Source organism: Anomaloglossus baeobatrachus, chromosome 6 (assembly GCF_048569485.1).
Source record: "Anomaloglossus baeobatrachus isolate aAnoBae1 chromosome 6, aAnoBae1.hap1, whole genome shotgun sequence".
Taxonomy (NCBI): domain Eukaryota; kingdom Metazoa; phylum Chordata; class Amphibia; order Anura; family Aromobatidae; genus Anomaloglossus; species Anomaloglossus baeobatrachus.
Window position 1 is genome coordinate 126,772,556 of NC_134358.1, and position 12,032 is coordinate 126,784,587.

A 12,032-nucleotide genomic window follows, 5' to 3' on the forward strand; every position below is an offset into this window, starting at 1 on the left:
CAAAGCCTATTCTGCCGGTGTGGGTCCGGTGTATGCTTGGCTGAAGAGTGGGAGGAGTACTTTGGGCATATCCCCATCAGAGGGTGCGTTTGGGCAGGTTGTCCCCAGCTCCACTAATATTGCCGAAATCCGCTGACCGGAGTGTTTTTTTCCTCTTTATCTTTGTGAATAAATGTCGTTTTTATTGCATCTGGACTGTTGCCTGCAGCCTCTTTGTGCATCGGCCGATGAAGATACCGACATACACTCTCTCAACATTAAAGAAGTAAGGAAGTCAGGGATGTGCCTTGAATATAGTGCTGCCACGACTACACAGCCAGAGGCCTCCCTGACCGCTTATTACAGCACAAAAGAATGTTATTTGTTTTTTTATTTTTTTTTTTAAATTGTGAAAAGTTTATTTAGAGGGTCATTTATTATTCAACCCCTCAATCCACCAGAATTCTGTTTGGTTCCCCTAAAGTATTAAGAAGTATTTCAGGAAACAACAAAGAACAATGAGCTTCAAATATTTGGATTAATTATCTCTTTTTCCAGCCTTTTCTGACTAATTAAGACCCTCCCCAAACTTGTGAACAGCACTCATACTTGGTCAACATGGGAAAGACAAAGGAGCATTCCAAGGCCATCAGAGACAAGATCGTGGAGGGTCACAAGGCTGGCAAGGGGTACAAAACCCTTTCCAAGGAGTTGGGCCTACCTGTCTCCACTGTTGGGAGCATCATCCGGAAGTGGAAGGCTTATGGAACTACTGTTAGCCTTCCACGGCCTGGACAGCCTTTGAAAGTTTCCACTCGTGCCGAGGCCAGGCTTGTCCGAAGAGTCAAGGCTAACCCAAGGACAACAAGGAAGGAGCTCCGGGAAGATCTCATGGCAGTGGGGACATTGGTTTCAGTCAATACCATAAGTAACGTACTCCACCGCAATGGTCTCCGTTCCAGACGAGCCCGTAAGGTACCTTTACTTTCAAAGCGTCATGTCAAGGCTCATCTACAGCTTGCTCATGATCACTTGGAGGACTCTGAGACAGACTGGTTCAAGGTTCTCTGGTCTGATGAGACCAAGATCGAGATCTTTGGTGCCAACCACACACGTGACGTTTGGAGACTGGATGGCACTGCATACGACCCCAAGAATACCATCCCTACAGTCAAGCATGGTGGTGGCAGCATCATGCTGTGGGGCTGTTTCTCAGCCAAGGGGTCTGGCCATCTGGTCCGCATCCATGGGAAGATGGATAGCACGGCCTACCTGGAGATTTTGGCCAAGAACCTCCGCTCCTCCATCAAGGATCTTAAGATGGGTCGTCATTTCATCTTCCAACAAGACAACGACCCAAAGCACACAGCCAAGAAAACCAAGGCCTGGTTCAAGAGGGAAAAAATCAAGGTGTTGCAGTGGCCTAGTCAGTCTCCTGACCTTAACCCAATTGAAAACTTGTGGAAGGAGCTCAAGATTAAAGTCCACATGAGACACCCAAAGAACCTAGATAACTTGGAGAAGATCTGCATGGAGGAGTGGGCCAAGATAACTCCAGAGACCTGTGCCGGCCTGATCAGGTCTTATAAAAGACAATTATTAGCTGTAATTGCAAACAAGGGTTATTCCACAAAATATTAAACCTAGGGGTTGAATAATAATTAACCCACACTTTTATGTTGAAAATGTATTAAAATTTAACTGAGCAACATAACTTGTTGGTTTGTAAGATTTATGCATCTGTTAATAAATCCTGCTCTTGTTTGAAGTTTGCAGGCTCTAACTTATTTGCATCTTATCAAACCTGCTAAATCTGCAGGGGGTTGAATACTACTTGTAGGCACTGTTTATATATATATATACATATATATATATATATAGAGAGAGAGAGAGAGAGAGAGAGAGAGAGGTGTGCCGCCTCTGCAGCGGATCAAACCGCTCTGGTCCGTGTGCTTGCTTGTGGCTCGAGGGTCTCCGGACCTGGGGGCTTAGGGCCACTTCTAAAGGTAAAGGGGGGAGTTATTTACAGGGGAGGTATAGTTCGTGACACAACCCGTGGTGTACGGTAAGGAAGGGATACTGCCGCTGTCATTGGGAGTACCTGGGGTGATGGAGTGGGGCAGCAAGGTGCCGTTGCCCTCCACAGGTAGGGGAAGGCCCCGGAACTTGGTGGGAAGTGCCGTGGGATGCAGGGGTCACTCAGGTACTCACTCAGTCAATAGGCAACCAAATCTCGGGGTATCGCTGCCGCTTCAAGGGAACTCGTCCGGGTCCCGTCCCCTATGGTGTTGCCTGGTGATCCGTGACCTGCCTCCTGGCACTAAGTTTAATTCAATGTGGTGGCCCAGTAGTCTGAAACTTGCTGGTCCCCGGTCCCCACTGTGGCTAAGTGTGGGAACCTGCTCTCTGGGCTCACGCTTGGGATTTTCTGGACCATTTGTTTGGAAGGCCCTATCCCCCTCGTTGCGCTAGAGCCCCCATTCTGGAGCGGTTGGGAAAAGATCATAAAGGGTCCGTTCTCCTCAGGTTAACTGCCGGGTTGCCTGAAGCTTCTCCCCAACATAGAGTCCATGTACCCCGCCGTGCCTTTGGTCCCGGACCAGTGATAGTGCCAGGCTACTGACCGGCCTCCTTGACAGGTCCAGGAACCTAGCCGCAATCCCCTGCAACCGGGGACCCGACTCATGTAGGTCCAGACCACCGTCTGTAACCTAGACAGCTTCACTTGGAGCCACCACTCCCAACCTCCTCTGAGCTCCTCACAGCTCGAGGGCTACTTCACTTCTCTCTGACTAACTACTCACTGACTACACTCTACACCTCCCCTCCCTGACCCCCCCCTGGTGGGTGGCTCTATTCCACTCAAGCCATCTAATGGTGTGCCTGGTGGGTGTGGTGCAGTGTGTATCTAGGATTTTATTTGCTACTGGGGGCAACACTATAAGATAGGGACCCAGAACCATGAGGGACTTGGAATACTGCACGTAAGGACAGACAGTTTGTGCAGTACCCTGTGACGACCTGATAGTCCAGGGGTGTCACATATATACAGTCATATGAAAAAGTTTGGGCACCCCTATTAATGTTAACCTTTTTTCTATATAACAATTTGGGTTTTTGCAACAGCTATTTCAGTTTCATATATCTAATAACTGATGGACTCAGTAATATTTCTGGATTCAAATATGGTTTATTGTACTAACAGAAAATGTGCAATCCGCATTTAAACAAAATTTGACTGGTGCAAAAGTATGGGCACCCTTATCAATTTCTTGATTTGAACCCTCCTAACTACTTTTTACTGACTTACTAAAGCACTAAAATGGTTTTGTAACCTCATTGAGCTTTGAACTTCATAGGCAGGTGTATCCAATCATGAGAAAAGGTATTTAAGGTGGCCACTTGCACGTTGTTCTCCTATTTGAATCTCCTATGAAGAGTGGCATCATGGGCTCCTCAAAACAACTCTCAAATGATCTGAAAACAAAGATTATGCAACATAGTTGTTCAGGGGAAGGATACAAAAAGTTGTCTCAGAGATTTAAACTGTCAGTTTCCACTGTGAGGAACATAGTAAGGAAATGGAAGAACACAGAAGAACAAGAACTGTACAGTTCTTGTTAAGCCCAGAAGTGGCAGGCCAAGAAAAATATCAGAAAGGCAGAGAAGAAGAATGGTGAGCACAATCAAGGACAATCCACAGACCACCTCCAAAGACCTGCAGCATCATCTTGCTGCAGATGGTGTCAATGTGCATCGGTCAACAATACAGCGCACTTTGCACAAGGAGAAGCTGTATGGGAGAGTGATGCGAAAGAAGCCGTTTCTGCAAGTGTGATGCCCTGGGCAAGCCAGGGGTCACAGGTCATAACACTACCACACCCTACACCCCAGATAGGAACACCAAGGCTAACCAAAAATCCTTGTTGCCTTCCTCCAGGGGCTGATGTCCACACTAGGGGGTGGGCCAGGCGGTTGGCTCCGCCCACCGAGGAGTTCACAGCCCTGGAGGTGGGAGAACCAGGCAGAACAGTTAGGGGAGTGAAGGAGAAGGAAGTGGTAGAGGAGGACAGTGAGAGTAGTGACAGAAAAAGCAACAGTTAAGAAAGCCTGAAGTTAGTCTGGGTGTGTGCCCCGGACTGAGACAGCAAGGTCAGCAGACGGCGGTGACTGTCTGCAGGGGAGGCTGCTTAGAGGTTGCCGGAAGGACCGTGGACGGGTGGTGGCCCGGCGGTGCCGGAGTGGTATACGAAGAGCAGTCAGCACCATTGGCAGGGGCCTTTCGGATCCCGGCAAGGCTAGGAGTCGCCGTGAATTTGCCAAATCCGTCAGTGAAGGGGACCTCTGGGTCTCCCAACAACCAAGTCCCGATTGAAGGCAACAGTCCAACCGTTGTAGAGAGACACCGCCACCGCCAGTTTCTCAGGGCCAGCGCCTGCGGGCAAAGTAGGGCTCCTCCGGCCCATAACCAAGTCGGGGAGCGGGTTACCGGTGGGAACCCATCGCTACCATCATCATCTTAGGTGCAGGAAAAGGGACCGTCACCGTCAACTACTGGGGAAAAGCAAGTGCAGCCGTCCGTGGGAACCGTCTTTCCAGCCGTGTGTTTTACCGAGAACTGTGTCATCATCTCAGGCTGAGTGAGTACCACAGTGCCGTGAGGCACAGCGCTGCCCCCGCGTCCCTGCACCCCACAAAGCCCTGCACCGGCCCTGCCATCAAGCATCTGCCACCTCATCACTGGGCCCCGGGACAACTACCCCCTACCCACGGAGGGGAGAACCAACAACTTTGCTGCTCCCTGTCATCGCTCCCGGGATCCCCATACAGAGCAGCGGTGGTGTCCACATAATCACCACAACCGTGGGCGGTGTCACGGACAAAACACCATCCCAAAAACCAATCCCTTTTCACTCACGGGCGAGGAGCGCCGCTCGAGTCCCCGGGATCCGGCCCATCGCTCGAGCCACCGAGCAGCAGCAGGTCGCAGCAGCCGCGGCAGCCGGACCCGAGCAGTGGGAGAGCGCGGCGTCCCCTCCTCCGCCCGCGACAACATGGCGTCACGAACAGGATCTTACCGCTCTGCCGTTGGGTAGAGGTGCGCCTTGTTACCGCCGGAGGTGTCCGGCCGAAAAATTTCGGAAGTCGCCATCTTTGGCGCGAAAAGTTCCCGCTCGAGCGTCTTCTCGAGTAGCGGAGGCGCGAAGGCCAAAACCCCGCCCCGATAGAGGAGGGGCCGGAAAGAGGCTAAGGGAGACGGAATGGCGGCCAGCTGCATGTGAGCGCGGCTATAAAAGCAGGGACGCCAGGACCCTGCAGCCATCTTGTTCCTGGGAGAAGCCACCAGCAACATGTGGATGCCGTCCCGCAGCACCGTAGCCCCCGCGCCTGGAACTGCGGCATGGGTGGAGATCCGGACCGCGCAGCTCTACCAGAGGCTGCAGGTCAAGATGCAGCTCCTCATGGAGGAGTGGGAGACCGACATGGCGGACGTCATAGCGACTGTGCGGAGACGCGAGGAGGAAGCGGAGGAAGGGAGGGTGAGTGACCCACGCCCCGATGCCCTTGAAGGGCCGGTCATCGCGGCTGCGGGACCCGGTCCAAACCCTCTCGCCCTGCTGCCCTCCTCGCCACCCGTCTCGGAAGCCGTGACCCCGCCACTAGGCCCGCTACCACTGCAACCGGTAGCGATACCCAGGCGGATCGACCTGTAGCCGGAGCCCGTAGTTGACCGGAGGTGCTGCCCTGGAAAGCCCCGAAAATCGAACCGGAGGCGTCCCCCGAGAAAGTCCCCGAGCCGGAGCCGATAGCCCGCTCCGTGCCGTAGGCCCAACCACGGAAAGCCCCTGTGCCCATCCCCCACACCTCGGCTGAGGTTGCGCCGGGTTGCCGATGCAAAGCAGCGTCTAAGGCCAAGTCACCGCGGGACCTGACGCCCAGAGTACCAGCAGTGGGCAATGTCCAACAGGTCTCGCTGGGCCCGACCAGTGCGCCGGAGCTCGCAGCAGCGCCATACTGGGACAGGGAGCCGGTACCGCTGGGCCTGGAGATTGAAGAGAGGGAAAGAAAGAAGGCGGAGTTGGTGGCCTGTGCAATCCGGGAAAAAGAAAACCTCCGTCAGGCAACTTTCCGTGTCCGGGGCCCGCTGTACGAAGGGCAGGTGAGGCGGTTTGATGTCTGCCGGGGCTATGGGTTTGTATATGAACCGGGCCTGGAGGCCGAAGTGTTTATAGCCCGGCGGGATGTGAATGCTCACCTGCCAGAGGAGCACCCCAGTCGTAACCTGATGCCGGGCGACATAGTCCAATACACCCGGCACTGTGGGGAGAGGGGGTGGTTCGCGCTGGATGCTAAGTTGAGGGGCAGCCAGGAGTCCCGTGTGAGCGCCGCGCCCCCTCCCTCAGGTGAAGACGAGGACTCAGAATGATGGCAGCGGAGCACTGTTGCACCGTCCCCGTAGGGACCACCAGTCTGTGTGTTTACAAGTTAGAAAGTTTTAAAAAGTTTGACAAAGAATAAAAATGAGAAAATGATTACCGTGAAAGTAACCTGATTGTCTACCGTGATTGGAAACCGGCCGTTGCCGGCACCATTGTCCCCGTGGGGACCATCTAGCTGCATAGGAACTCCTATGGACAAGCCCGTGAACTTGCAGGGCAACCACAAACGTTAAGTGGGTTGTAAATAAAAATCTGTTGTTGCAGCTAACCGTTACCACCTCCGGAGAGGCAGGTTGGAGGGAGGACCCGCAGTGGAGCAGGCTGGGGCCCAGCCACCACAGGAACCGGTGGCTACCCTCTGGAGGGGAAGGACAGATCCCGCTCGGGTAACTGGTTCAGAACTGGGGTCAAGGGGTGCTGCCTGGGTTTTAGGGGCAGCATCAGGGCCAGGTTACTTGGGTGGGAGAGAGCGGCAGCCGCAACTGTTAAAATGTTAATGTTTTGCAACGTTTAAGTACCGAACCTCCCGATGTGGGATGATGTCATAAATTGTGTGTGTGTTATTCTTTTTATATCTTTTCAGAAAATAAAACCGGTGTTGGACGGGCAGCCCGCGGATGGTCTGCATTTTGCTAAGGGGGAATGTGATGCCCTGGGCAAGCCAGGGGTCACAGGTCATAACACCACCACACCCTACACCCCAGATAGGGAACACCAAGGCTAACCAAAAATCCTTGTTGCCTTCCTCCAGGGGCTGATGTCCATACCAGGGGGTGGGCCAGGCGGTTGGCTCCGCCCACCGAGGAGTTCACAGCCCTGGAGGCGGGAGAACCAGGCAGAACAGTTAGGGGAGTGAAGGAGAAGGAAGTGGTAGAGGAGGACAGTGAGAGTAGTGACAGAAAAAGCAACAGTTAAGAAAGCCTGAAGTTAGTCCGGGTGTGTGCCCCGGACTGAGACAGCAAGGTCAGCAGACGGCGGTGACTGTCTGCAGGGGAGGCTGCTTAGAGGTTGCAGGAAGGACCGTGGACGGGTGGTGGCCTGGCGGTACCGGAGTGGTATACGAAGAGCAGTCAGCACCATTGGCAGGGGCCTTTCGGATCCCGGCAAGGCTAGGAGTCGCCGTGAATTTGCCAAATCCGTCAGTGAAGAGGACCTCTGGGTCTCCCAACAACCAAGTCCCGATTGAAGGCAACAGTCCAACCGTTGTAGAGAGACACCGCCACCGCCAAGGCACCAGTTTCTCAGGGCCAGCGCCTGCGGGCAAAGTAGGGCTCCTCCGGCCCATAACCAAGTCGGGGAGCGGGTTACCGGTGGGAACCCATCGCTACCATCATCATCTTAGGTGCAGGAAAAGGGACCGTCACCGTCAACTACTGGGGAAAAGCAAGTGCAGCCGTCCGTGGGAACCGTCTTTCCAGCCGTGTGTTTTACCGAGAACTGTGTCATCATCTCAGGCTGAGTGAGTATCACAGTGCCGTGAGGCACAGCGCTGCCCCCGCGTCCCTGCACCCCACAAAGCCCTGCACCGGCCCTGCCATCTAGCATCTGCCACCTCATCACTGGGCCCCGGGACAACTACCCCCTACCCACGGAGGGGAGAACCAACAACTTTGCTGCTCCCTGTCATCGTTCCCGGGATCCCCATACAGAGCAGCGGTGGTGTCCACATAATCACCGTGGGTGGCGTCACGGACAATACACCATCCCAAAAACCAATCCCCTTTCACTCACGGGCGAGGAGCGCCGCTCGAGTCCCCGGGATCCGGCCCATCGCTTGAGCCACCGAGCAGCAGCAGGCCGCAGCAGCCGCGGCAGCCGGACCCGAGCAGTGGGAGAGTGCGGCGTCCCCTCCTCCGCCCGCGACACAAGCATGCCACAAACAGAGTCGCCTGAGGTATGCAAAAGCACATTTGGACAAGCCAGTTTAATTTTGGAAGAAGGTCCTGTGGACTTATGAAACAAAGATTGAGTTGTTTGGTCATACAAAAGGCGTTATGCATGGAGGCAAAAAAACACGGCATTCCAAGAAAAGCACTTGCTACCCACAGTAAAATTTGGTGGAGGTTCCATCATGCTTTGGGGCTGTGTGGCCAATGCCGGCACCGGGAATCTTGTTAAAGTTGAGGGTCGCATGGATTCAACTCAGTATCAGCAGATTCTTGACAATAATGTGCAAGAATCAGTGACGAAGTTGAAGTTAAGCAGGGGATGGATATTTCAGCAAGACAATGATTCAAAACACCGCTCCAAATCTACTCAGGCATTTATGCAGAGGAACAATTACAATGTTCTGGAATGGCCATCCCAGTCCCCAGACCTGAATATCATTGAACATCTGTGGGATGATTTGAAGCGTGCTGTCCATGCTCGGCGACCATCAAACTTAACTGAACTGGAATTGTTTTGTATACAGGAATGGTCAAATATACCTTCAGCCAGGATCCAGGAACTCATTAAAAGCTACAGGAAGCGACTAGAGGCTGTTATTTTTTGCAAAAGGAGGATCTACAAAATATTAATGTCACTTTATGTTGAGGTGCCCATACTTTTGCACCAGTCAAATTTTGTTTAAATGCGGATTGCACATTTTCTGTTAGTACAATAAACCTCATTTCAATCCAGAAATATTACACAGTCCATCAGTTATTAGATATATGAAACTGAAATAGCTGTTGCAAAAGCCCAAATTGTTATAAAGAAAAAAGGTTAACATTAATAGGGGTGCCCAAACTTTTTCATATTACTGTGTGTATATATATATATATATAGATATATATATATATATATATATATATATATTGTGAGATGGCATTCGGTAATATTGGAAATGGCCGATATGTGTCGCAAAGAACCTCTGCTATGAACTTGGAGTGTTTGCTGAGACTTCTAGTTCCACACGTCTGTTTGGTAACATGCTTTGGAACTAAATTCATGGGATGGCCAGAAGTGATGGGCGGGACTGACCATCCACATACCTCCTACCCAGGGGTATGTCTGGGAAGATATCATGTGTCTGGTTGTGATCACATGGCAGTCTACCAGGGTCCTGGAAGGAAACAGCCCTGTTGGAGCACATGTGGGGAGTGTGCTGTGACTCCTGAACAGGTAACCCCAGGAGAACGGGGTTGTGAGCTGACTGGGTGTCAGCAAGTGAAGACTGCCATATATGTCCTCGCTCAGATACAGCTGAGAGGTCAGTGAGTAAAGGCTGTGATGCCGGCACGGGGACCATGTGTGTATGAAGCCTTGCAGATATACTCACTATTGGAACAGATTGGGGATAGTGGCATGTTCCTGTAAGGCTGCTTTCACACTACGTTTTTTTAACATGCGTCATGAACGGTTTTTTGCTGCAAAAACGGATCCAGTGCAAATGCGTTTTCATTTCAATGCATTTGCAATGGACTCGCGTCAACATGCGTTCACCTGCGTTTGCGTGCGTTATAGTGAGGATCCAGCGACTTGCAGTTTTTTTACTTTTTTCAAAAACGCTACTTGTAGCGTTTTTGAGCTGCGTCCAAATACTGCAAATTGCTGGATCCTGACTAAACAGCATGCAAGCGCATGTGAACACTGGCATGCTGATAGACAGGATCCTGCTTGCTCTACTAGCATGCCCAGGAACCAGCCTCACGTGATCAGTCTCTCTCTCCACCTATCCCCACCTCTCCACATCCCTCCTCCCCCTCCCTCTCTCTCCACTCTCCCCCGCCTGAGAGCGGAGGATGCTCGTAACGAAGGTAAATATCGGGTAACCGCGGTCTTAGTTACCCGATGTTTATCTTGGTTACATGTGCAGGGAGCTGCAGCCCTGCTCCTAGCAGCTGCAGACGCTCGAAACCAATGTAAATATCGGGTAACCACAGTCTTAGTTACCCAATGTTTATCTTGGTTACGTGTGCAGGGAGCCCGGCTCCTAGCAGCTGAGGATGGTCGTAACTCGTAACCAATGTAAATATCGGGTATCCAAGCAAGTTACCCGATGTTTACCTTGGTTACGAGCCTCCACAGCTGTTAGATGTCGGCTCCCAGTCTTTCACGTTCAGTTCCCCTCCCTCCCGATCACATGACTCCAATGCCCGCCCATAAACTTAAAGTGACAGGATCCTGCAAAATAACACATGCGTTTGCATGCTTTTTTTGCTGTAAAAGCAGGATCCGCTTTTGCAGCAAAAAAACGTTCATGACGCATGTTAAAAAAACGTAGTGTGAAAGCAGCCTAAGATGTTTAAATAAACTGTAAAAGCCGTTTATGACATGCTTGAATAAACCGCATGGACATTTTAAGTGATACAGTGCTCCTGCGTGACTCAATCCTGCTACCTGACGCATGGTCCCCCATACGCTCGGGGCCCACATCGTCACAATATATATATATACTAGAAGGTGGCCCGATTCTAACGTATCGGGTAGTCTAGAATATGTATGTAGGTTAGCAGATTGAATAATAAGGTAATGAATGGACTGGATGGGTTAGGTTTAATTTACTATTCTTATAATTGTTTATTGGTTTTAAAATGACAACAGAAGGAACAGTTTTAATAGATGAGTCTAATGTTTAATGATGTCCATGGCTTGTAATGAAAGAAGGCCATGAACAGTGTAAAGTTAAGTAAAAACATGCTGATGCTGTGATGTGGCCCAATGCTGGTATGTGCCCCCCTCGTGGTGCAGCCACCATCTTGACATGTGCCCCCATCCTGCGGGGTAAGGGCGCTTTCACACTTGCATTCAGCGCAATCCACCACTATTGAGAATAGCGCAGTCCGTTAACGCACTGCGCTATTCTCCATAGAATTGTATTGACGACGCACTGTAAAGCAAGTATCTGCGTTGCATCCGCTGGACGACGCTGAGTCATTATTTTGATGCAGCGTCGAGCGGAGGGAACGCTACATGTAGTGTTTTTTGGGTCGTTAAAATAACGCATATTGAAAGATTCCATTGGAATCCGCCGAAGTGTCTAATGATTGTCTATGGTAGCGGATTCTGCCGCTATGCGCTAAGCAGCGGAATCCGCTGACAAATTCCGTCATGTTCTACTGAGCATGCTCAGCATGTCCAGCAGAACGATCTAAATTGTTTAAAATCACTCCTGGTCTCTCTCCTCCCTCTTTCCCCCTCTCTCATACTCACCGATCACTGGCGAGGCGCTGCACGGCTGTCACACTGCTCTGGCGGTTTTTCTCATTTGAAAATGCCGGCTGCTCATTATTCAATCTCGTATTCCCTGCTTCCCCCGCCCACCGGTGCCTTTGATTGGTTGCAGTCAGGCCCACCCCCACACTGAGTGACAGCTGTCTCAAAGCAAACAATCACAGCCATCGGTGGGTGGGTCTATATCGTGCAGTAAAATAAATAAATAATTTTAAAAAAACGACGTGCGGTCCCCCCCAATTTTGATACCAGCCAAGATAAAGCCACACGGCTGAAGGCTGGTATTCTCAGGAAGGGCAGCCCCACGTTATTGGGAGCCCCCCAGCCTAACAATATCAGCCAGCAGCCGTCTGGAATTGCCACATCCATTAGATGCGACAGTCCCGGGGCTTAGTTTTTACCTGATATTTACCCTGGCTACGTGTGCAGGGAGCCCGACACTTCCCCGCTCGGCTC